At 41.0% G+C, this 24,279-nt stretch overlaps 1 pseudogene; it reads right to left on the reverse strand.

The window, feature by feature from the left end:
* Positions 1-9,061: 9,061 nt before the first annotated feature.
* LOC115900416 overlaps positions 9,062-24,279 on the reverse strand; it is a 34,877-nt pseudogene continuing 19,659 nt past the window's right edge.

The following is a 24,279-nucleotide window of genomic DNA, read 5'->3' on the forward strand; positions in this document are numbered from 1 at the left end:
TCTTAATCCAGTCTGTCACTGATGGACATTTGGGTTGATTCCAAGTCTTTGCTATTGTGAATAGTGCCACAATAAACATATGTGTGCATGTGTCTTTATAGCACCATGATTTATAATCCTTTGGGTATATACCCAGTAATGGGATGGCTGGGTCATATGGTACTTCTAGTTCTAGATCCTTGAGGAATCGCCATATGGTTTTCCACAATGGTTGAACTAGTTTACAATCCCACCAACAGTGTAAAACTGTTCCTATTTCTCCACATCCTCTCCAGCACCTGTTGTTTCCTGACTTTTTAATGATTGCCATTCTAACTGGTGTGAGATAGTATCTCATTGTGGTTTTGATTTGCATTTCTCTGATGGTCACTGATGATGAGCATTTTTTCATGTGTCTGTTGGCTGTATGAATGTCTTCTTTTGAGAAATGTCTGTTCATATCCTTTGCCCACTTTTTGATGGGGTTGTTTCTTCTTTTCTTGTAAATTTGTTTGAGTTCTTTGTAGGTTCTGGATATTAGCCGTTTGTCAGATGAGTAGATTGCAAAAATTTTCTCCCATTCTGTAAGTTGCCTGTTCACTCTGATGGTAGTTTCTTTTGCTGTGCAGAAACTCTTTAGTTTAATTAGATCCCATTTGTCAATTTTGGCTTTTGTTGCTGTTGCTTTTGGTGTTTTAGACATGAAGTCCTTGCCCATGCTTATGTCCTGAATGGTATTACCTAGGTTTTCTTCTACGGTTTTTATGGTATTAGGTCTAACATTTAAGTCTCTAATCCATCTTGAATTAAGTTTCGTATAAGGAGTAAGGAAAGGATCCAGTTTCAGCTTTCTACTTATGGCTAGCCAATTTTCCCAGCACCATTTATTAAATAGGGAATCTTTCCCCATTTCTTGTTTTTGTCAGATGTCAAAATGTCAAATGTTTTGTCAGATGTTTTTGTCAGAATGTCAAAGATCAGATGGCTGTAGATGTGTGGTATTATTTCTGAGGGCTCTGTTCTGTTCCGTTGGTCTATATCTCTGTTTTGGTACCAGTACCATGCTGTTTTGGTTACTGTAGCCTTGTAGTATAGTTTAAAGTCAGGTAGCGTGATGCCTCCAGCCTTTGTTCTTTTGACTTAGGATTGTCTTGGCAATGTGGGGTCATTTTTCGTTCCATATGAACTTTAAAGCAGTTTTTTCCAATTCTGTGAAGAAACTCATTGGTAGCTTGATGGAGATGGCATTGAATCTATAAATGACCTTGGGCAGTATGGCCATTTTCACGATATTGATTCTTCCTATCGATGAGCATGGTGTGTTCTTCCATTTGTTTGTGTACTCTTTTATTTCACTGAGCAGTGGTTTGTAGTTCTCCTTGAAGAGGTCCTTTACATCCTTTGTAAGTTGGATTCCTAAGTATTTTATTCTCTTTGAAGCAATTGTGAATGGAAGTTCATTCATGATTTGGCTCTCTGTTTGTCTGTTATTGGTATATAAGAATGCTTGTGATTTTTGCACATTAATTTTGTATCCTGAGACTTTGCTGAAGTTTCTTATAAGCTTAAGGAGATTTTGGGCTGAGATGATGGGGTTTTCTAAATATACAATCATGTCATCTGCAAACAGGGACAATTTGACTTCTTCTTTTCCTAACTGAATACCTTTATTTCTTTCTCTTCCCTGATTGCTCTAGCCAGAACTTTCAACACTATGTTGAATAGGAGTGGTGAGAGACGACATCCATGTCTAGTGCCAGTTTTCAAAGGGAATGCTTCCAGTTTTTGCCCATTCAGTATGATATTGGCTGTGGGTTTCTTATAAATAGCTCTTATTATTTTGAGATACGTTCCATCAATACCGAATTTATTGAGAGTTTTTAGCATGAAGGGCTGTTGAATTTTGTCAAAGGCCTTTTCTGCATCTATTGAGATAATCATGTGATTTTTGTCTTTGGTTCTGTTTATATGCTGGATTACGTTTACTAATTTGTGTATGTTGAACCGGCCTTGCATCCCAGGGATGAAGCCCACTTGATCATGGTGGACAAGCTTTTTGATGTGCTGCTGGATCCGGTTTGCTACTACTTTATTGAGGATTTTTGTATTGATATTCATCAGGGATATTGGTCTAAAATTCTCTTTTTTTGTTGTGTCTCTGCTAGGCTTTGGTATCAGGATGATGTTGGCCCCATAAAATGAGTTAGGGAGGATTCCTTCTTTTTCTACTGATTGGAATAGTTACAGAAGGAAATTTACCAGCTCCTCCTTGTACCTCTGGTAGAATTCAGCTGTGAATCCATCTGGTCCTGGACTTTTTTTGGCTGGTAGGCTATTAATTATTGCCTCAATTTCAGAGCCTGCTATTGGTCTATTCAGGGATTCAGCTTCTTCCTGGTTTAGTATTGGAAGAGTGTAAGTGTCCAGGAACTTATCCATTTCTTCTAGATTTTCTAGTTTATTTGCTTAGAAGTGTTTATAGTATTCTCTGATGGTAGTTTGTATTTCTGTGGGGTCGATGGTGATATCCCCTTTATCATTTTTAATGTGTCTATTTGATTCTTCTCTGTTTTCTTCTTTATTAGTCTTGCTAGCGGTCTATCAATTTTGTTGATCCTTTAAAATAAACAAATCCTGGATTCATTGATTTTTTGGAGGGTTTTTTGTGTCTCTATCTCCTTCAGTTCTGCTCTGATCTTAGTTATTTCTTGCCTTCTGCTAGCTTTTGAATGTGTTTGCTCTTGCTTCTCTAGTTCTTTTAATTGTGATGTTAGAGTGTCCATTTTAGATCTTTCCAGCTTTCTCTTGTGGGCATTTAGTGCTATAAATTTCCCTCTACACACTGCTTTAAATGTGTCCCAGAGATTCTGGTATGTTGTATCTTTCTTCTCATTGGTTTCAAAGAACATCTTTATATCTGCCTTCATTTCATTATGTATCCAGTAGTCATTCAGGAGCAGGTTATTCAGTTTCCATGTAGGTGAGCAGTTTTGATCGAGTTTCCTAGTCCTGAGTTCTAGTTTGATTGCACTGTGGTCTGAGAGACAGTTTGTTATAATTTCTGTTCTTTTACATTTGCTGAGGAGTGCTTTACTTCCAATTATGTGGTCAATTTTGGAATAAGTGTGATGTGGTGCTGAGAAGAATGTATAGTCTGTTGATTTGGGATGGAGAGTTCTGTAGATGTCTATTAGGTCTGCTTGGTGCAGAGATGAGTTCAATTCCTGGATATCCTTGTTGACTTTCTGTCTCGTTGTTCTGTCTAATGTTGACAGTGGGGTGTTGAAGTCTCCCATTATTATTGTACGGGAGTCTAAGTCTCTTTGTAAGTCTCTAAGGACTTGCTTTATGAATCTGGGTGCTCCTGTCTTGGGTGCATATATATTTAGGATAGTTAGCTCTTCCTGTTGAATTGATCCCTTTACCATTATGTAATGGCCTTCTTTATCTCTTTTGATCTTTGATGGTTTAAAGTCTGTTTTATCAGAGACTAGTATTGCAACCCCTGCTTTCATTTGTTCTCCATTTGCTTGGTAGATCTTCCTTCATCCCTTTATTTTGAGCCTATGTGTGTGTCTCTGCATGTGAGATGGGTCTCTGGAATACAGCAAGCTGACGGGTCTTGACTCTTTATCCGGTTTGCCAGACTGTGTCTTTTAATTGGACTATTTAGTCCATTTACATTTAAGGCTAATATTGTTATGTGTGAACTTGATCCTGTCATGATGATATTAACTGGTTATTTTGCTCGTTAGTTGATGCAGTTTCTTCCTAGCCTCCATTGTCTTTACATTTTAGCATGTTTTTGCCGTGGCTGGTACTGGTTGTTCCTTTCCATGTTTAGTGTTTTCTTCAGGATCTCTTGTAGGGCAGGCCTGGTGGTGACAAAAATCTCTAAGCATTTGCTTGTCTATAAAGGATGTTATTTCTCCTTCACTGATGAAACTTAGTTTGGCTGGATATGAAATTCTGGGTTGAAAATTCTTTTCTTTAAGGATGTTGAGTATAGGCCCCCACTCTCTTCTGGCTTGGAGAGTTTCTGCCGAGAGATCTGCTGTTAGTCTGATGGGCTTCCCTTTGTGGGTAACCCGACCTTTCTCTCTGACTGCCCTTAACATTTTTTTCTCCATTTCAACTTTGGTGAATCTGACAATTATGTGTTTTGGAGTTGCTCTTCTCCAGGAGTATCTTTGTGGCATTCTTTGTATTTCCTGAATTTGAATGTTGGCCTGCCTTTCTAGGTTGGGGAAGTTCTCCTGGATGATATCCTGAAGAGTGTTTTCCAACTTGCTTTCATTTTTCCCCTCACTTTCAGGCACCCCAATCAGACGTAGATTTGGTCTTTTCACATAATCCCGTATTTCTTGGAGGCTTTGTTCATTTCTTTTTCCTTTTTTTCTCTAGACTTCTCTTCCTGCTTCATTTCATTCATTTGATCTTCAAACATTGATACTCTTTCTTCCAGTTGATCGAGTCGGTTACTGAAGCTTATGCATTTGTCACATATTTCTCCTGTCATGGTTTTAATCTCTGTCAATTCGTTTATGGCCTTCTCTGCATTGATTATTCTAGTTATCCATTCTTCCATTCTTTTTTCAAGATTTTTAGTTTCTTTGCCCTGGGTACGTAGTTCCTCCTTTAGCTCTGAGAAGTTTGATCGACTGAAGCCTTCTCCCCTCAACTCGTCAAAGTCATTCTCCATCCAGCTTTGATCTGTTGCTGGCGATCAGCTTCATTCCTTTGGAGGGGGAGATGTGCTGTGATGTTTTGAATTTCCAGCTCTTCTGCCCTGCTTTTTCCCCATCTTTGTGGTTTTATCCGCCTTTGATCTTTCATGCTGGTGATGTACTGATGGAGTTTTGGTTTGGGTGTCCTTTCTGTTTGTTAGTTTTCCTTCTAACAGTCAGGACCCTCAGCTGTAGGTCTGTTGGAGATTGCTTGAGGTCCACTCCAGACCCTGTTTGCCTTGGTATCAGCAGCAGAGGCTGCAGAAGATAGAGTACTGCTGAACAGCGAGTGTACCTGTCTAATTCTTGCTTTGGAAGCTTCCTCTCAGGGGTGTGCTCCAGCGTGTGAGGTGTGGGGTGTCAGTCTGCTCCTAGTGGGGGATGTCTCCCAGTTAGGCTACTCATGGGTCGGGACCCACTTGAGCAGGCAGTCTGTCCATTCTCAGATCTCAACCTCTGTGTTGGGAGATCCACTGCTCTCTTCAAAGCTGTCAGACAGAGTCGTTTGCGTCTGCAGAGGTTTCCGCTGCTTTTTCTGTTGTTGTTGTTGTTGTTGTTGTTGTTGTTTAGCTGTTCCCTGTCCCCAGAGGTGGAGTCTACAGAGACAAGCAAGCCTCCTTGAGCTGCTGTGGGTTCCATGCAGTTTGAACTTCCCAACGGCTTTGTTTACCTACTTAAGCCTCAGCAATGGCGGCCACCCCTCCCCCAGTCTCGCTGCTGCCTTGCCGTTAGATCGCAGACTGCTGTGCTAGCAATGAGGGAGGTTCCATGGGCTTGGGACCCTCCTGGGCAGGTGTGGGATATAATCTCCTGGTGTGCCCGTTTGCTAAGACCCTTGGGAAAGTGCAGTATTGGAGTGGGAGTTACCTGATTTTCCTGGTGTTGTGTGTCTCAGTTCCCCTGGCTAGGAAAAGGGATCCCCTTCCCCCTTGCACTTCCCAGGTGAGGCGATGCCTCGCCCTGCTTCAGCTCTCGCTGGTCGGGCTGCAACAGCTGACCAGTACCAATTGTCCAGCACTCCCTAGTGAGATGAACCCAGTACCTCAGTTGAAAATGCAGAAATCACCTGTCTTCTGTGTCGCTGGCACTGGGAGCTGGAGACTGGAGCTATTCCTATTCGGCCATCTTGCTCCGCCCCTCGCAAGTGTTCTTTCTAATAGACTTGTGAGAGTAAGGCATGGCCCTTCTATTTGCATCTGCAAAGATGCCTTCTTTTCTGACATTGCTATTGAAAGCTTTGTCTAGTTTGGTTTAGTTTTCCTTAAACAGACTACTTGTCTCTCCATTGTAAAACATGTCCTGTCACCAGGGCTCTCCAGCCACGTGGGCAATTCAGGGCACAACTCCAGGGGGTGCCATTTACATAGACTCCAATATGTTTATCAAGATAATGAGCAGCCTCTCTCCTCTTTAAAACTTAGAGATATAATTTTTATTTTTATTAATTTATTATTTTAGAGACAGGCTGTCACTATGTCACCCTGGCTGGAGTGCAGTGGTGAGATCATAGCTCATTGTAGCCTTGACCTCCTGGGCTGAAGAGATCCTCCCAGCTCATTCTCCCAAGTAACTGGGACTACAGGCATGTGCCACCAGACCCAGTTAATTTTTGTATTTTTTGTAGAGAAGGGGTCTCCCTATGTTGCCCAGGCAGGCCTTGAACTACTTGACCCAAGTAATCCTCCCACTTCAGCCTTCTTTATTTTTTTTACAGGCATCAAGAAAGGTAAAGTGGCTGGGTGGAAAGAATCCCTAAGTACCAGCTGGGTGCGGTGGCTCATGCCTGTAATTTCAGCACTTTGGGAGCCCAAGGCAGGTGGATCACTTGAGGTCAGGAGTTTGAGACCAGCCTAACCAACATGGTGAAACCTCATCTCTACTAAAAATATAGAAATTATCCAGGAGTGGTGGTACACATCTGTAGTCCCAGTTACTTGGGAAGTTGAGACACCAGAATTCCACGAATCTGAGAGGTGGTGGTTTACAGGGAGCTGAGATTGCACCACTACACTCCAGCCTGGGTGACAGAGCAAGACTCCTCTCAGAAAAAAAAAAAAAAAAAATCTCCTGGTAACAATCCTACCTAAGTAACAATCCTACCACTTCACTGCCACCAAGTTACTTGAGCCTTGGATGGTCACTTTGCTATTCATGTCTTTCATCCATAAAATCACAGAGAAGAACTAGATAATCTCTAAGGTTCTTGCCCTTTGGAAATAATATATTCTGGTCAGCAGAAAGTGGCATTCCTTTGACCCATAAGTATCATGATGGGAGCTTCAGGTAGTCATTATCTTCCATCAATAATGTAGGGAAGGTTGGTTTTTCCTCCCCACTTCTGGCATCTCCAGCTGGGACTGACATCACACAGAGTGATGGAATGAAAAGAACGCAGATTGACAGGTGCATGGGAGCCCTCACAAGAAAAATGAAGGCATAGAGAAGCAGCTTACACAGAGGGCTGAAGGCTTCTATACTAACTTGAACAAAGAGTAGTAAATTGCAGAAAAGTAAACAGAAAGATAAGGGTTACTCTCACCAAGTTTGTTTATATTAGGAATATAAACTTCAACATTTAATGTTTGTACACATTTGGAAAAGTGTACTCTCAGCCACACAGGATGCTGCGGTGTACACACCAAGATAAAGGTGAGTAGAACATCTCCCAGAAATTCCAAGTGGTATTTCCAGCCTCCATGAACTTTACCTTGGTCCAGGGTCTAGCTCTCAGCTCTGCAGGCCAAGACCCTGACTGTGACAGAGCCATCTGACTGGCAGGTATTCACCCTAACCAAGGCCCTGTAATCACAGCTGATGCCAGGCCACCAGTTTTATTTAGGATGATAATGAAACTGCCACAAATCAGAGCATTGGAAGTTGGCATGAGCAGCATATTCTCTTTCTATAGAGATTTTTGACAGCTTCATAAAAATGGAGTCAGAAGGAGGGAGCTCACATAATGCCCTGAGCTGGCTACATCTAGCTACAGCATTCATCATCACAGGTAGAGTCTTGTTTGTCAGCCCAGAATCCGGACCCATATTTGGGATACTCTTGCTAACTGGAAGGAAATACTCTAAATTCATTGCCTCAAACTCCATTTGCCCTGGGCAGGGGTTTGGATGGGCAACTGGGGTTTGGATGGGCAGCCACGGCTCTCAGCTTACTGTACTTCCCTAGCTGAGACTCTCTCTTCTAGAAGATTTGTTATATTTATTGGGATCTCAAGAACCTGGAAGGTACTCTGTCTGCTTCAGGTAACCTGGCACCTCTTTATTTTGATCCATTAGGTGATCATCCCACAGTTTTACTCCCAGGAAAAAGATAAAGTCATTTTCCTCATTTACAAAATTTTGGCCAGTCATAGTGGTACATGTCTGTTGTCCCAGCTACTCAGGTGGCTGAGGCAGGAGGATCTCTTGAGCCTAGGAGTGCAAGGCTGCAATGAGCTATAATTGTGCCACTGTACTCCAGCCTTGGTGACAGAGTGAGATCTTGTCTCTTAAAAAAAAAAAAAAAGGCCGGGCGCAGTGGCTCAAGCCTGTAATCCCAGCACTTTGGGAGGCCAAGACGGGAGGATCACGAGGTCAGGAGATCGAGACCATCCTGGTTAACACGGTGAAACCCCGTCTCTACTAAAAAATACAAAAAACTAGCCGGGCGAGGTGGCGGGCGCCTGTAGTCCCAGCTACTCGGGAGGCTGAGGCAGGAGAATGGTGTAAACCCGGGAGGCGGAGCTTGCAATGAGCTGAGATCTGGCCACTGCACTCCAGCCCGAGAGACAGAGCAAGACTCCGTCTCAAAAAAAAAAAAAAAAAAAAAAAAAAAGATTTTGGTGTGCCTCCTTACCACTACTCCCAGGTTTTGAAAATAGGACTAACTGACATCTCTCATTAACAACTTGATGCTATTTTATAAAGCTTTAAAAGACCTATAGCTGAGGTGTTTAACCACTTTCAGCATACTGTAAAAATAAAATTGCCACACCTTCCTTTAATAACAGGTGTAATTGTAAAGAAACACACAAACGAAACATACAAAATACAACACAGAAATATATACAGGAGAGGGTGGTAACTGATCAATGATACACAACAGGGTCTTTCATATTTCTTCAGATAACCAGGCAAGGCCTAGCAGTGACTTATTTTGAATGAAGGCTATTCAAGAAACTCAATACAGGAATCGGAGAGTTGAACTGTTTAGTCAAAGAATAGATGAAAGTAGGACACAACTGTGTATGACTACAAAAACATTTAAAAATGTTTAGGCATGAGCATATATCCTCTGTAAAATAAAAGCACTGATTTAGTTACATATGTGAACAAAGCTGGCAAATTTAGACATTTAAAATATCAGGGCTGAAACATAAAGAAAGATACAAAATTCTTAAGAATATTTCAGATTGTCAACATTTTTCCCTGGAGACCAGAATGTCATGACTCCAGCACCAATGCCACAGGGAGCCCTTTTTACAACCTAAACAAGCTGCAGGAAATAAGAACTTCCAGCCTGGGATAACTTGAGCCAGAAGAGATGCAATCTACCTGCTGGTACATGGGCCTTACAAAGAAATGGAGTGATAAGTAGACTAAACAGGAGAGATTTTACCTCTTCTCTTATTAAGGTGAGCTTGGCTGTCTTATCTGATTCGCTGAGGTGGATCCCACTCGGGGGCTCTCACCTCCGCAGGACACCGACACAGGGGCCTTCTTTGCAGAAGACTCCAGCAGCCCCTGTGGGGAAAAGGATTACATTGAATACACCAGTCTTCAGCTTCTTAACCCCAAATATCCTTCAACAACTTCCTCATTACTAAATTGACCACACCCTTTAAAACCATGTTTAAAGAAAAATCAGCAGGGGGGAAGCTTTTAAAAAACAAATCTAATTACAGAACTATTTAAAGAAAAACTGTTATATGAATATATTGTGGTCTTAGCTTCTGTTGAACAGACAACCTGGAGAAGTTTTCTTCTGATCGAAAAGGGGGAAAGTGTACTTAGAATAGTGGTCACTCACCAAAGAACCACATGGATAAAAGAGAAACACACCCATGACTAAGTTTCTCATGATGATAAGCTCCATGTAAATGGAACTTTCTTTTCTTAAAAAGCAAAAACAAAAACAAGTGACAGCTGCTCCTGTTACATGTTAATCCTTTGTATGTATCTTTATTTAGCCACTGCAGGTGCAAATATTTCTAAAATACTAACTTTCAGGCCTAAGAAGGCAGAAATAGCAAATGTATTTGAACTCCGAACCACTCTCCCACCCAGATGATTCAGGATCATAATGAACTTCCCCTGCTCCGTGGCGACCTCCCACCATAACCCAGCTTGCTGGGTGTCCACCATCGTTGGTTATATGCAAAATGGCCATATATCAGTCAAGGTCCATGCCTGTGTGTTGGTTCTTCCTTGCTACTAAGTTTTTCACTCCCTTCTGGGCAGCACTTCGCCTTCTGAGGTGGTGGCTCCCTTTATCATAAACCTAGGTTCCAGAAGACTCCAGAGCCAAACACTGGCAAGCGTTGTTTTTTGTTTGTTTGTTTTTCACAAGAACATGGACTTAATAGCATTTTCCTTCCCAAAAGGACTTTTTGCTGGCTATTCCTCCCACCTATGGAAGTAAACTTTTTATATAAGTCAGTCATTTAATACTTTGGGAACATCCAAAATGCCAAAGTGACCTGGAATAATCTTAATCTTAAATGTGGGCATAAGTGATCAATTAGTTATTGATTATAATTAACCAGTTATATCTTGTGTGAACAAATACTAAACAGAAAGTCTAAGGTGAACTTAGACCAGTGACTTAAATTTGTCAGTCATTATAGTTTTACCCTTTCTCTAGGAAACGCTCAGAAACAGAATTTTAGCATGCAACTTCACAGACCTCAGCCGTGGGCCCAAAACAGAAACCTGTCTCAGGCCACAGAAAAGCAAAATACAAAAGTCCCAAGCTGGCAGTACCCATGTTCCAGCAACATTTGGGGGAGTACAGCCCACCATCCCAAAGTAAGTCTAAGGTCCCCACAAAACCTTTCTTTTCTATATTGGGATAGATCTAACACTAGAACCAGAAGGCACGTGTAGTGGGCAGCCTCTAAAATGCCCTCCACTAACCCTTACCTCCCAGTTCTAATCCTCTCCTTCTGTAATCTCTTTGAGTGTAGGCTGGACCTAGTGACTCATTAGAATATGGCAAATGTTATGGATGTCAATTCTGAGGTTAGGTTCTCAACAAACTCTGACTTCCATGTTTTGAGAAGCTACATGGAAAGGCCCATATGGCAAGGAGTTGATGTCTCTGCCAACAGACAGTGGGGACCTGAGACTTGCCAACAACCATGTGAGTGAGCTTGGAAGCAGATCTTTCCCAGGATTCTCCCTAAGTCAAGCCTGGAGATGATTGCAGCCCTGATCAATACCTTGATTGCAGCCTGCAACAGACCCATAGTCAGAGGCACCCAGCCCAAGATTCCTGACCCACAGAAAAAGTGAGATATAAACACTTGTTTTAAGTGTTGGAGTAATGTGTTACATAGCAGTAGAGAGCTGATACACCCCTAGACATTTGAATCATCTCATTAACCTCCTGTGCCTTATTTCTTATCAAGAAATTGTAATTTGCCTAAATGGAGGTTTTACAGGAGGTCAAGTTGACACTTGATTCACCTCTCTGTTACACTTCCACTTCTAAATTAATAGCATTTCATGGGTCAGTCTCTTGTGAGTTCTTAGTTTAAGCCAGACTTCCCAGGTTGAGTCACCTTTAGGAAACAGACTCTCAGGGCTTCCCATGGCTACAAGGTTCATGAGAATTTGGAAAATAAGGCCCCCAAAAATCTTCTTAGCCAGGAAAACATCAATGTCCATTACAGAGTTTGGCATCTCATTCATTTGTTGAAGGGGCAAATGAATTCAGTCTATCTGCTTAACAACTTAAGGCTAACACATGTGGAGTCCAGAAGAGGCAATATCCTAATCTGGAGGTGGGAGATCAGACCTTCGATGGTTTTTGATATCTCCAGGCAAGTGGACTCTTCAGCCCGGCAGCTCTCCCTGGCAACTCTTCTCTCGGCCTGGTCACATCTACAAGCCTCACTACTTGAAACACACAGCTCTCACAGGTGTAAGGGCAGGAATGTATGACATGGCCTACTTTAGTCATCTTTTCCAGTCTCCTAGGATATAACTTTTTATATTTCTTAATCCTTGAAGTTGCTTACCAAAAAGTTCAGAACAGTTCACAGGAGTGTCCAAGGGATAGAACACAGTCATGGGTTCTTAGTTGCTATTACTGGTTGGGACAGTAAAACTCCTTCCTCATCCCTCTTTTCTGCTTATCACTAGAGATAAAAACTAAAAACCATGGCTTCAGGCTGATAAACGCCTGAAACAAAACAAAACAGAACAACAACAACAAAATTAAGCAAACTGGACAACCTTGTCATAGAAGCTACCATCACAGAGAATTGACCAGAAGATCTCTTTCAGGCCTGGGCCATCCCGTGTGTCTTTAATTAATATGCTAAATCAATCAATCATGTCCTTCCAAAAGGGTCTCATTTCATGTTTGCCAAATGCTTCTCCCAGTCCCTCAAAACGTTCACAATTGAGGACCTACAAAGACCAGTATATAGACAATAGAACTCAATGGACCCCCGGTTGCAAATCTATAGTGAGCACAGATGCCACAGATTCCCGTGGCTGTGTCCTCATGGCAGGAGAATTTGCATCACTAATCTGTGGTAGTATGCTGACTGTACTCATCCTGTCATTTGTCCTCAATCACAATGGAGCAGTACCAGCCACTGCCATACTCTAACAGAGACACGCCTGGAAAAGCCAAATGAACTCAGCTCTTAAGAAATTTAAAACTTGGAAAGAAAAGTTAACTTCCTACATGAAAAGTGCTACAGAACAACAGCTGAAAAGTAAATGAGACTGACTACCCACCACTGACTGTACTCTGGCCTTAGTCCCAGCCACCACCTACTGCTGGGGACAAGACTGCATAGGAACAGACTTCAGAGCGACAGAGAGAAACTTCAAAAGTAAATGCTGGATTAAACAGATTTCTTCATTCCATATTTTGCATGCTGAAATTTATTTATACAATGTTTACTCAGTGCTCTAAGGATGTAGAAATTAATTTATGTTGGGAAGTTCAAATGGAGTTGCTTTTAAAAGGTCACAGCATATGTTCCTCACCAGCTGACTCCAGAGACAGTGTTTGCCATTCTTCTTTTTCACTCTCTTCTTTCTCACTGTCTTTTTCAAACTCTTTCCCATGTATATCCTATCAACACCACACCAGTGTATTCTAGCACAACAATGTATTCTAGCACAACAATGCATTTTAGCACAACACCACTAGTGTATTCTAGTAGTTTACAGCTTACATCTTTCACACTGTCATTTCATGTTATCCTCACAACCACTTTGATGAGGCAGATGGGTGCTGCTCATTTTATGGATGAATAAGTTGGGAATCAGGAAGTTTAAAGTTTGTTTTAAGAACTGAGTAAACCAGCCAGGTGTGGTGGCTCATGCCTGTGATCCCAGCACTTTGGGAGGCCAAGGTGGGCAGATCACTTGAGCTCAGGAGTTTGACACCAGCATAGGAAACATGGCAAGACTCCATCTCTAAAAAAAACACAAAAATTAGCTGGGTGTGGTGCCATGTTCATGTTGTCCCAGCTGGTTGGGATGCTGCAGTGGGAGGATCACTTGAGTCCAGGAGTTGGAGGTTGCAGTTGGCTGAGATTGAACCACTGCACTCCAGCCTGAGTGACAGAGAGACTGTCTCTAATAATAATAATAATAATAATAATATACCTTAGTTAACCCAATACATCCAAAATATTATCTCACATGTACTTAATATAAACATTTGAGACATTTTATGCTTCTTTTTGTACTGAGTCTTCAAAAAATGGTTGCACATTACACATACTGGATATCTCAATTCTGACTAGCTACGGTTCAAGTGCTCAACAGCTACCTGCGGCTAGGGCTACTGTATAGAACACTGCAGAGACTACATGTTCCTCAAGTGGAGAAACTGTGTCTTATTTATATTTTATCCTCATCACCTAACACCGACCAGAGTTTAACAAATTCGCATGGGCTTCAAAACAAATACTGAAAGAAACTCGAGCCCCACCTGGCCCTCCATGTTCAGGAACTTACAAGTATGGTGGACACATCTTCTTCCATGTTTTGGCACGTCTCCTTCTCTATGCCTAAGACAGAAAGTCATTTTTATAGTTATCCCAATAAGTTGATTCCTTTCCTCCCTAGTGAAAGGCTCTTGGAAACCCCAGCACAGGCCAAGAATGACTGTGAACACATAAAAAGCATTCCAAAATTTTATTTAAAAGGAGCACTGGCATTCTGCTGAGCGCTGTGCAGTTCAGCATTACAAGTCCATGACATTCAGAAGAGGAGCACAGATTAGTCAGCCAGGAACAGGTTGTCAACCTTCACGCAGAAAGAACAGCAAGCCTGCCCCCTTGTGTCCATTAAAATTTTGGCTAATGCACCGGACTAGCCATGGCATTGTGTCAGAAAGCGAACACAGCATAACATTGATTTTTTTTTTTTTAATCAAGTCTGAGTGAATTTAAATTCCAGCCCAGAAGGGTGGCCTTGGTCTAATTAATGCAGCAGATAAGATAATAAGCTTTAAAATTTAAGTCAGCAAATCTTAACTCATTCTCCCTCCACACCCTTCAAATGGGCTTCCTTGTCTCAGGTCTATCCTCTACTAGGGTGGAGGGTGACATTTAAAATAACCAGAAGATGTACTCATTGAAGTAAACATAAAAATACAGAAAAGCATACAAAACTTTAAAGCTACAATCCTCCACATGGCAATCACCAACTACTGTTGTTGTCAGTTACTTATTTAAAACACAAATGTGACCATCACTCCCTTGTTCAAAAACCTTCAGCCTCCCCACTCTCTACCTATAGAATCAAGCCCAGATTCCACGGTATGACCTTGTTTCCCACTTGCCATGTACTCACAGAAAGCAACCCAGCATTTTACCAACATGGCGGCTTCCTTCCCATGGCTGTGTGAGGGTCTCATTTCCTGGAGAACATCTAGGCAAGTAGCCATCAGGACCCAACTCCAAGGGGACAGTCCCCAGGACACAGTCCGGATACACCTAACAGGGCTTGTAGCCACCCCGACACCCAGGACAGCAGCCTCCACTTGCCTGTGATGCAGCTGATCAGTTACAGTGTAGCCAGTTCTTTAAATCTTTCCCCCCCTTTAAATCTGGTTCCCAATAATGAACCAACTTATTGGGATAACTATAAAAATGACTTTCTGCCTTAGGCATAGAGAAGAGGACGTGCCAAAAGGTGGAAGAAGATGTGTCCGCCTTGCTTGTAAGTTCCTGAACATTGAGGGCCAGCTGGGGCTCAGGTGTCTTTCAGTATGAAAATAGCATACAGCACTATCTTCAAATTTAGCAAAGAGTAGGGGGAAGAGATTTAAAGAAGGGTCCCAGCTGTCTACATAAATTTTTGTTGAAGGAATTTCCTCCAGTGAGGAAGAATATAATTCCACAAATGTTTACCATATACTGTGCCAAAGGTGACTCGAAGATGACTGTCTCCTAGTCTCTAACTTCAGTAAGTTTGTAATATTACTTTCCTGTAATTAACACACCGCGCTAGGTGCTCTGGAACAGAAAGGGGAAAAGGAAATGTCGTGGGAGCATAAAGCATGTGGGAGAGACCTGAAGGGATGTGCAGATCTGTGTAGGAAGCAGCAAAGGAAGACACTTCATATGGATGTAACGAAGGCAGGTGCAAGAATACTCAGGATTAACTCTGAGAAACTAGCGGAATGGTGAACACGGTCTTTGGGAAAGATGTCAGGGCAGAAAGCCGTGTTGGACAAAATCAGAAACAATGCTTGGCCCATTATTTTATAGATGAGAGACTGGGACCTGGGATGGGAAGGAGACCAGGGGGAATAAATTGCTCCAAGTCCTGACTTTCTGTCTGCTTCCCTGGTTTAATGGCAGATCATGACTTTTAAAATTCTGTGCATAAAAGGCCACAAATAAAATTATGTTGTTTAAGAAGATCTAAGGTTTTAATAATGTTTAATGTAGTCAGGAACATGTTTCTAAACTTTTCATAAGTAAAGTTTAAGGTCATGCGTGTAACTTGGTGCCCAGGAGAGGGGCTTAGCTCTAGAATGATCTGAAGAGTCTATCAGTAAGAGGCTTCAGCCCTGCTTAGTCCAAGTTCTTCATTACCATTTTAAGAAAGATTTTACAGTGCACTGGTCAATTTCAACCTACCACACTTGCACCAGGAAAAGTTACAGTAACCTAGTGTCATGAAGATAATCTCTTCACACTTTGACATTGTGGCTAAATGACCATGGAACCAGACTGCTTAGAGTTAAATGTAGTTCTACCATTTACTAATGATAAGGTTCAGAACATGCTACACCAAAATATGGTGCCTTTGCATTTGAGGACACAGCAGAAGCAGGAAGGTCTCTTGGCACCTCTCCTGCCCTCTTCCCTTGAAGAGGCCATAAGGGAATCGCTTAGACCTTCCCTTGAAAATAGGTCATAAGACCTCATAACAGAGGGGTCCTCCCTATACCCAGAGAAAAACAAAGTCGTTATCCCAAAAGACACAGACACTAAGAGGAATAGAAACAAACAGGATTTGCTAAGTTCCCCTAGTCTATTACCATGAGATCACACCCTTCTGTCCTCCAATTGTACTTCTGCACAACTATCCTTAAAAGTATAGTTTTCCCTGTTTCCTTGGGTCTTCATTTCTGGAAGCTCTAATATCATGTAAAACTTACATTAAATATATTTGTATGCTTTTGTCTTGTTGATCTGTCTTATGTTAGAGATATATCAGCCATGAACCTTGTGGTGGGTGAGGAAAAAGATACCACTTTTCTGTCCTACACTTGCCAAGCGACTTTAGTCAAGTTATTTAACTTTTTGCCTTCCTTTGTTTCTCTGAAAAAACGAGAAAAGAGTAACACCTTGCTATGAATGAGTACATACAAGGCACTTAGAACAATGCCTGCACATGGTAAGTCACCATATTTATTAGTTATTATTTCTGTAAGTTAAACAATGAACATAAAAATCATAAAAAGTCAAACATATGACCTATTTATTTTATTTATTTTTTGTTTCACTTTAAGTTCTGGGATACTTGTGCAGAATGTGCAGGTTTGTTACATAGGTATACATCTGCCATGGTGATTTACTGCATCTATCAGCTCATCACCTAGGTTTTAAGCCCTGCATGCATTAGGTATTTGTCTTAATGCTCTCCCTCCCATTTTCCCCCACCTCACTGACAGACCTTGGTGTGTGATTCTCCCCTCCCTGTATATATGTGTCCTCATTGTTCAACTCCAAGTTAAGAGTAAGAACATGCGGTGTTTGGTTCTCTGTCCCTGTGTTACTTTGCTGAGAATGATTGCTTCCAGCTTCATCCATATCCCTGCAAAGGACATGAACTCATTTTTTTTAATGGCTGCATAATGTATGACATATTTATAGGCCATCTGATATAGTTTGAATATTTGTCCCCTCTAAATCTCATGTTGACACTTAATCCCAGTGGTGGAGGTGAGTGAGGCCTAATGGGAGGTGTTTGGGTCATAGAGGTGTATCCCGCATGAATAGCTTGGTGCCCTCGTTGTGGTAATGAGTGACTTCTTGCTCTCTTAGTTTCTGTGAGATATGTTTCTTAAAAAAAGCTTGGCATCTTCCTACCCCTCTCTCTTCCTCCCTCCCTCTCGCCATGTGACACACTTGCTCTCTTTTGCCTTCTGCCATGATTGGAAGCTTCCTGAGTCCCTCACCAGAAGGAGACACTGGTGACATGCTTCTTCTACAGCCTGCAGAAAAAAGAACCAAATAAACCTCTTTTTCTTATAAATTAGCTAGTCTCAGGTATTCCTTTACAGCAACACAAATGAACTAACACACCACTACAAGATATGGCCATATTCACAGAAAATTATAAAGAAATTCAAGCAGTCTCATACACATCAGCATCTCATATACAACTTGCTACAAGTATCCCTACATTCCCAGTAATTCAATTACCACTTTTGTTAGTGCCCACTTTCTCAATAAAGAAGCAAAAGCGTAGGTCAGTGATTCTAAATCTATCCTTCCAGTGACCCAATTCTTTAAGTTCTGTAAGGTGCCTCCTGCTTCATTAGGCTTTCAGGCATTTCTATGCTTATATACATTAGAAAGATGAAGATATGCTTCCATACCTGCTTCTGAGGCTGAAAACGCATGATTTATGGTAGACATGGGAACACTAGAACATTCAAAGTACTCCAGGTCTTCCTCTGGTCACCTTTCACCTCGACCCCAGCTGATTTCTGACCACATGACATGGATGCCAGTTTCTCCTCATTGGTAGCCTGGACATCCCTATTATAAATGTCTGAAATCTGGTAGATCACTGCCCCTTCATCCTGAGAAACACAACAGAGAAGATGTTACCCTTTAAGAGGACAAGCAGTGGGAAAAAGTGACATCTTGTGAATGGAACCAAGTGGACACAACTCTATACAGATATGTGAGGGGGTTAGCCACAGATCTGCATATAAAACAAGGAGGAAGCTGGAATCTTTCAGTTGTGACATGCTGTTCTATAGAACCTAGGTTCTGTAATTTGAGTCTGAGGTTTTAAAAAATGAGCTTCTCTAGGCTAGGTTTATAAGCAAGCAGTTTAAGTGGTCTAAGACAGTGGTTTTCAATTTTTTTGCTCAGATACCTCCTAATTTTTTAAAAAATCTATGTACCCCATTGCATTTTCAAATGACATCTAAAAACTTTTCAGCATAAGTTTAAATAATTGCAAAGAATATAATATCTGCCTTATTCCGAATACTGAATTTGCTTAATGCTATCTAGTTACCTTTGTGATTTGATACCATATGATCCATTTTAAATTTACCTGAACAAGTTCCTGAATAAGTCAGAAATTTATGTTATTCCCTTTCCTCTGTATTTCCATTCCACTTCCATCAAGAAACTATACCAATGAAAAACATCTGCATGACTGAAAGTCTTTTTTTAAAAATATTATTATACTTTAAGTTCTAGGGTACATGTGCATAACGTGCAGGTTTGTTACCTATGTATACTTGTGCCATGTTGGTGTGCTACACGCATCAACTCGTCATTTACGTCAGGTATAACTCCCAAAGCCATCCCTCCCCCCTCCTCCCTCCCCATAAAGGCCTTGGTGTGTGACGTTCCCCTTCCAGAGTCCAAGTGATCTCATTCATCAATTCCCACCTATGAGTGAGAACATGCGGTGTTTGGTTTTCTGTTCTTGTGATAGTTTGCTGAGAATGATGGTTACCAGCTCCATGTCCCTACAAAGGACACGAACTCATCCTTTTTTATGGCTGCATAGTATTCCATGGTGTATATGTGCCACATTTTCTTAATCCAGTCTGTCACTGATGGACATTTGGGTTGATTCCAAGTCTTTGCTATTATGAATAGTGCCACAATAAACATACGTGTGCATGTGTCTTTATAGCAGCATGATTTATAATCCTTTGGGTATATACCCAGTAATGGGATGACTGGGTCATATGATATTTCTAGTTCTAGATCCTTGAGGAATCGCCATACTGTTTTCCACAATGGTTGAACCAGTTTACAGTCCCACCAACAGTGTAAAAGTGTTCCTATTTCTCCAAATCCTCTCCAGCACCTGTTGTTTCCTGACTTTTTAATGATTGCCATTCTAACTGGTGTGAGATGGTATCTCATGGTGGTTTTGATTTGCATTTCTCTGATGGCCAATGATGACATGCATTTTTTCATGTATCTGTTGGCTGTATGCATGTCTTCTTTTGAGAAATGTCTGTTCATATCCTTTGCCCACTTTTTGATGGGGTTGTTTGTTTTTCTTCTTGTAAATTTGTTTGAGTTCTTTGTAGGTTCTGGATATTAGCCCTTTGTCAAATGAGTAGATTGTAAAAGTTTTCTCCCATTCTGTGGGTTGCCTGTTCACTCTGATGGTAGTTTCTTTTGCTGTGCAGAAGCTCTTTAGTTTAATTAGATCCCATTTGTCAATTTTTGCTTTTGCTGCAATTGCTTTTGGTGTTTTAGACATGAAGTCCTTGCCCATGCCTATGTCCTGAATGGTATTTACCTAGGTTTTTCTTTTAGGGTTTTTATGGTATTAGGTCTAACATTTAAGTCTCTAATCCATCTTGAATTAATTTTCATATAAGGAGTAAGGAAAGGATCCAGTTTCAGCTTTCTACTTATGGCTAGCTGATTTTCCCAGCACCATTTATTAAATAGGGTACCCTTTCCCCATTTCTTGTTTTTCTCAGGTTCATCAAAGATCAGATGGCTGTAGATGTGTGGTATTATTTCTGAGGACTCTGTTCTGTTCCATTGGTCTATATCTCTGTTTTGGTACCAGTACCATGCTGTTTTGGTTACTGTAGCCTTGTAGTATAGTTTAAAGTCAGGTAGCGTGATGCCTCCAGCCTTTGTTCTTTTGACTTAGGATTGTCTTGGCAATGTGGGCTCTTTTTTGGTTCCATATGGACTTTAAAGCAGTTTTTTTCCAATTCTGTGAAGAAAACCATTGGTAATTTGATGGGAATGGCATTGAATTGGTAAATTACCTTGGGCAGTACGGCCATTTTCACAATACTGATTCTTCCTATCCATGAGCATGACATGTTCTTCCATTTGTTTGTGTCCTCTTTTATTTCACTGAGCAGTGGTTTGTAGTTCTCCTTGAAGAGATCCTTTACATCCCTTGTAAGTTGGATTCCGAGGTATTTTATTCTCTTTGAAGCAATTGTGAATGGTAGTTCATTCTTGATTTGGCTCTCTGTTTGTCTGTTACTGTTGTATAAGAATGCTTGTGATTTTTGCACATTAATTTTGTATCCTGAGACTTTGCTGAAGTTGCTTATCAGCTTAAGGAGATTTTGGGCTGAGAAGATGGGGTTTTCTGAATATACAATCATGTCATCTGCAAACAGGACAATTTGACTTCTTCTTTTCCTAACTGAATACCCTTTATTTCTTTCTCTTGCCTGATTGCCCTAGCCAGAACTTTCAACACTATGTTGAATAGGAGTGGTGAGAGAGGGCATCCCTGTCTTGTGCCAGTTTTCAAAGGGAATGCTTCCAGTTTTTGCCCATTCAGTATGATATTAGCTATGGGTTTGTCATAAATAACTCTTATTATTTTGAGATATGTCCCATCAATACCGAATTTATTGAGCGTTTTTATCATGAAGGGCTGTTGAATTTTGTCAAAGGCCTTTTCTGCATCTATTGAGATAATCATGTGGTTTTTGTCTTTGGTTCTGTTTATATGCTGGATTACATTTATTGATTTGCGAATGTTGAACCAGCCTTGCATCCCAGGGATGAAGCCCACTTGGTCATGGTGGATAAGCTTTTTGATATGCTGCTGGATTTGGTTTGCCAGTATTTTATTGAGGATTTTTGCATCGATGTTCATCAGGGATATTGGTCTAAAATTCTCTTTTTTTGTTGTGTCTCTGCCAGGCTTTGGTATCAGGATGATGTTGGCCTCATAAAATGAGTTAGGGAGGATTCCCTCTTTTTCTATTGACTGGAATAGTTTCAGAAGGAGTGGTACCAGCTCCTCCTTGTACCTCTGGTAGAATTCAGCTGTGAATCCTTCTGGTCCTGGACTGCTTTTGGTTGGTAGGCTATTAATTATTGCCTCAATTTCAGAGCCTGCTATTGGTCTATTCAGAGATTCAACTTCTTCCTGGTTTAGTCTTGGGAGAGTGTAAGTGTCCAGGAAATTATCCATTTCTTCTAGGTTTTCTAGTTTATTTGCATAGAGGTGTTTATAGTATTCTCTGATGGTAGTTTGTATTCCTCATGGGGGTTGGTGGTGATATCCTCTTGATCATATTTTATTACATCTATTTGATTCTTCTCTCTTTTCTTCTTTATTAGTCTTGCTAGTGGTCTATCATTCTGTTGATCTTTTCAAAAAACCAGCTCATAGATTCATTGATTTTTTTGAAGGGATTTTTGTGTCTCTATCTCCTTCAGTTCTGCTCTGTCTTAGTTATTTCTTGCCTTCTGCTAGCTTTTGAATGAGTTTGCTCTTGCTTCTGTAGTTCTTTTAATTGTGATGTTAGGGCGTCAATTTTAGATCTTTCCTGCTTTCTCTTGTGGGCATTTAGTGCTGTAAATTTCCCTCTACACACTGCTTTAAATGTGTCCCAGAGATTCTAGTATGTTGTATCTTTGTTCTCCTTGGTTTCAAGGAACATCTTTATTTCTGCCTTCATTTCATTATGTACCCAGTAGTCATTCCAGAGCAGGTTTGTTTATTTTCCATGTAGTTCAGCGGTTTTGATTGATTTTCTTAGTCCTGAGTTCTAGTTTGATTGCACTGTGGTCTGAGAGATGGTTTGTTATAACTTCTGTTCTTTTACATTTGCTGAGTAATGCTTTACTTCCAATTATGTGGTCAATTTTGGAATAAGTGTGATGTGGTGCTGAGAAGAATGTATAGTCTGTTGATTTTTGGTGGAGAGTTCTGTAGATGTCTATTAGGTCCACTTGGTGCAGAGTTGAGTTCAATTTCTGGATATCCTTGTTAACTTTGTGTCTCATTGCTCTTTCTAATGTTGACAGTGGGTTGTTGAAGTCTCCCATTATTATTGTATGGGAGTCTAAGTCTCTTTGTAAGTCTCTAAGGACTTGCTTTATGAATCTGGGTGCTCCTGTATTGGGCACATATATATTTAGGATAGTTAGCTCTTCCTGTTGAATTGATCCCTTTACCATTATGTAATGACCTTCTTTGTCTCTTTTGATCTTTGATGGTTTAAAGTCTTTTTTATCAGAGACTAGGATGGCAATCCCTGCCTTTTTTTGTTTTCCATTTGCTTGGTAGATCTTCCTCCATCCCTTTATTTTGAGCCTATGTGTGTCTCTGCATGTGAGATGGGTCTCCTGAATACAGCAAACTGATGGATCTTGACTCTTTATCCAATTTGCCAGTCTGTGTCTTTTAATTAGACCATTTAGTCCATTTGCATTTAAGGTTAATATTGTTTTGTGTGAACTTGATCCTGTCATTGTGATATTAGCTGGTTATTTTGCTTGTTAGTTGAGGCAGTTTCTTCCTAGCATCGATGGTCTTTACATTTTGACATATTTTTGCAGTGGCTGGTACTGGTTGTTCCTTTCCATGTTTAGTGCTTCCTTTAGGATCTCTTGTAGGGCAGGCCTGGTGGTGACAAAAATATCTAAGCATTTGCTTGTCTGTAAAGGATGTTATTTCTCCTTCACTGATGAAACTTAGTTTGGCTGGATATGAAATTCTGGGTTGAAAATTTTTTTCTTTAAGGATGTTGAATATTGGCCCCCACTCTCTTCTGGCTTGGAGAGTTTCTGCCGAGAGATCTGCTGTTAGTCTGATGGGCTTCCCTTTGTGGGTAACCCAACCTTTCTCTCTGACTGCCCTTAACATTTTTTTCTCCATTTCAACTTTGGTGAATCTGACAATTATGTGTTTTGGAGTTGCTCTTCTCCAGGAGTATCTTTGTGGCATTCTTCGTATTTCCTGAATTTGAATGTTGGCCTGCCTTTCTAGGTTGGGGAAGTTCTGGATGATATCCTGAAGAGTGTTTTCCAATTTGGTTTCATTTTTCCCCTCACTTTCAGGCACCCCAATCAGACGTAGATTTGGTCTTTTCACATAATCCCATATTTCTTGGAGGCTTTGTTCATTTCTTTTTCCTTTTTTTCTCTAGACTTCTCTTCCTGCTTCATTTCATTCATCTGATCTTCAATCACTGATACTCTTTCTTCCAGTTGATCGAGTTTGTTGCTGAAGCTTGTGCTCTTGTCCCATATTTCTCCTGTCATGGTTTTAATCTCTGTCAATTCGTTTATGGCCTTCTCTGAATTGATTATTCTAGCTATCCATTCTTCCATTCTTTTTTCAAGATTTTTAGTTTCTTTGTGCTGGGTACGTAGTTCCTCCTTTAGCTTTGAGAAGTTTGATCGACTGAGGCTTTCTCCTCTCAACTCGTCAAATTCCTTCTCTGTCCAGCTTTGATCTGTTGCTGGCGATGAGCTTCATTCCTTTGGAGGGGGAGTTGCGCTGTGATGTTTTGAATTTCCAGCTCTTCTGCCCTGCTTTTTCCCCATCTTTGTGGTTTTATCTGCCTTTGGTCTTTGATGCTGGTGATGTACTGAAGGAGTTTTGGGGTGGGTGTCCTTTCTGTTTATTAGTTTTCCTTCTAACAGTCAGGACCTTCAACTGTAGATCTGTTGGAGATTGCTTGAGGTCCACTCCAGACCCTGTTTGCCTTAGTATCAGCAGCAGAGGCTGCAGAAGATAGAATATTGCTGAACAGTGAGTGCTGCTGTCTGATTCTTGCTCTGGAAGCTTCGTCTCAGGGGTGTACCCCACCGTGTGAGGTATGAGGTGTCAGTCTGCACCTAGTGGGGGATGTCTCCCAGTTAGGCTACTCAGGGGTCAGG

The sequence above is a fragment of the Rhinopithecus roxellana genome, chromosome 11, assembly GCF_007565055.1.
Source record: "Rhinopithecus roxellana isolate Shanxi Qingling chromosome 11, ASM756505v1, whole genome shotgun sequence".
Classification (NCBI taxonomy): domain Eukaryota; kingdom Metazoa; phylum Chordata; class Mammalia; order Primates; family Cercopithecidae; genus Rhinopithecus; species Rhinopithecus roxellana.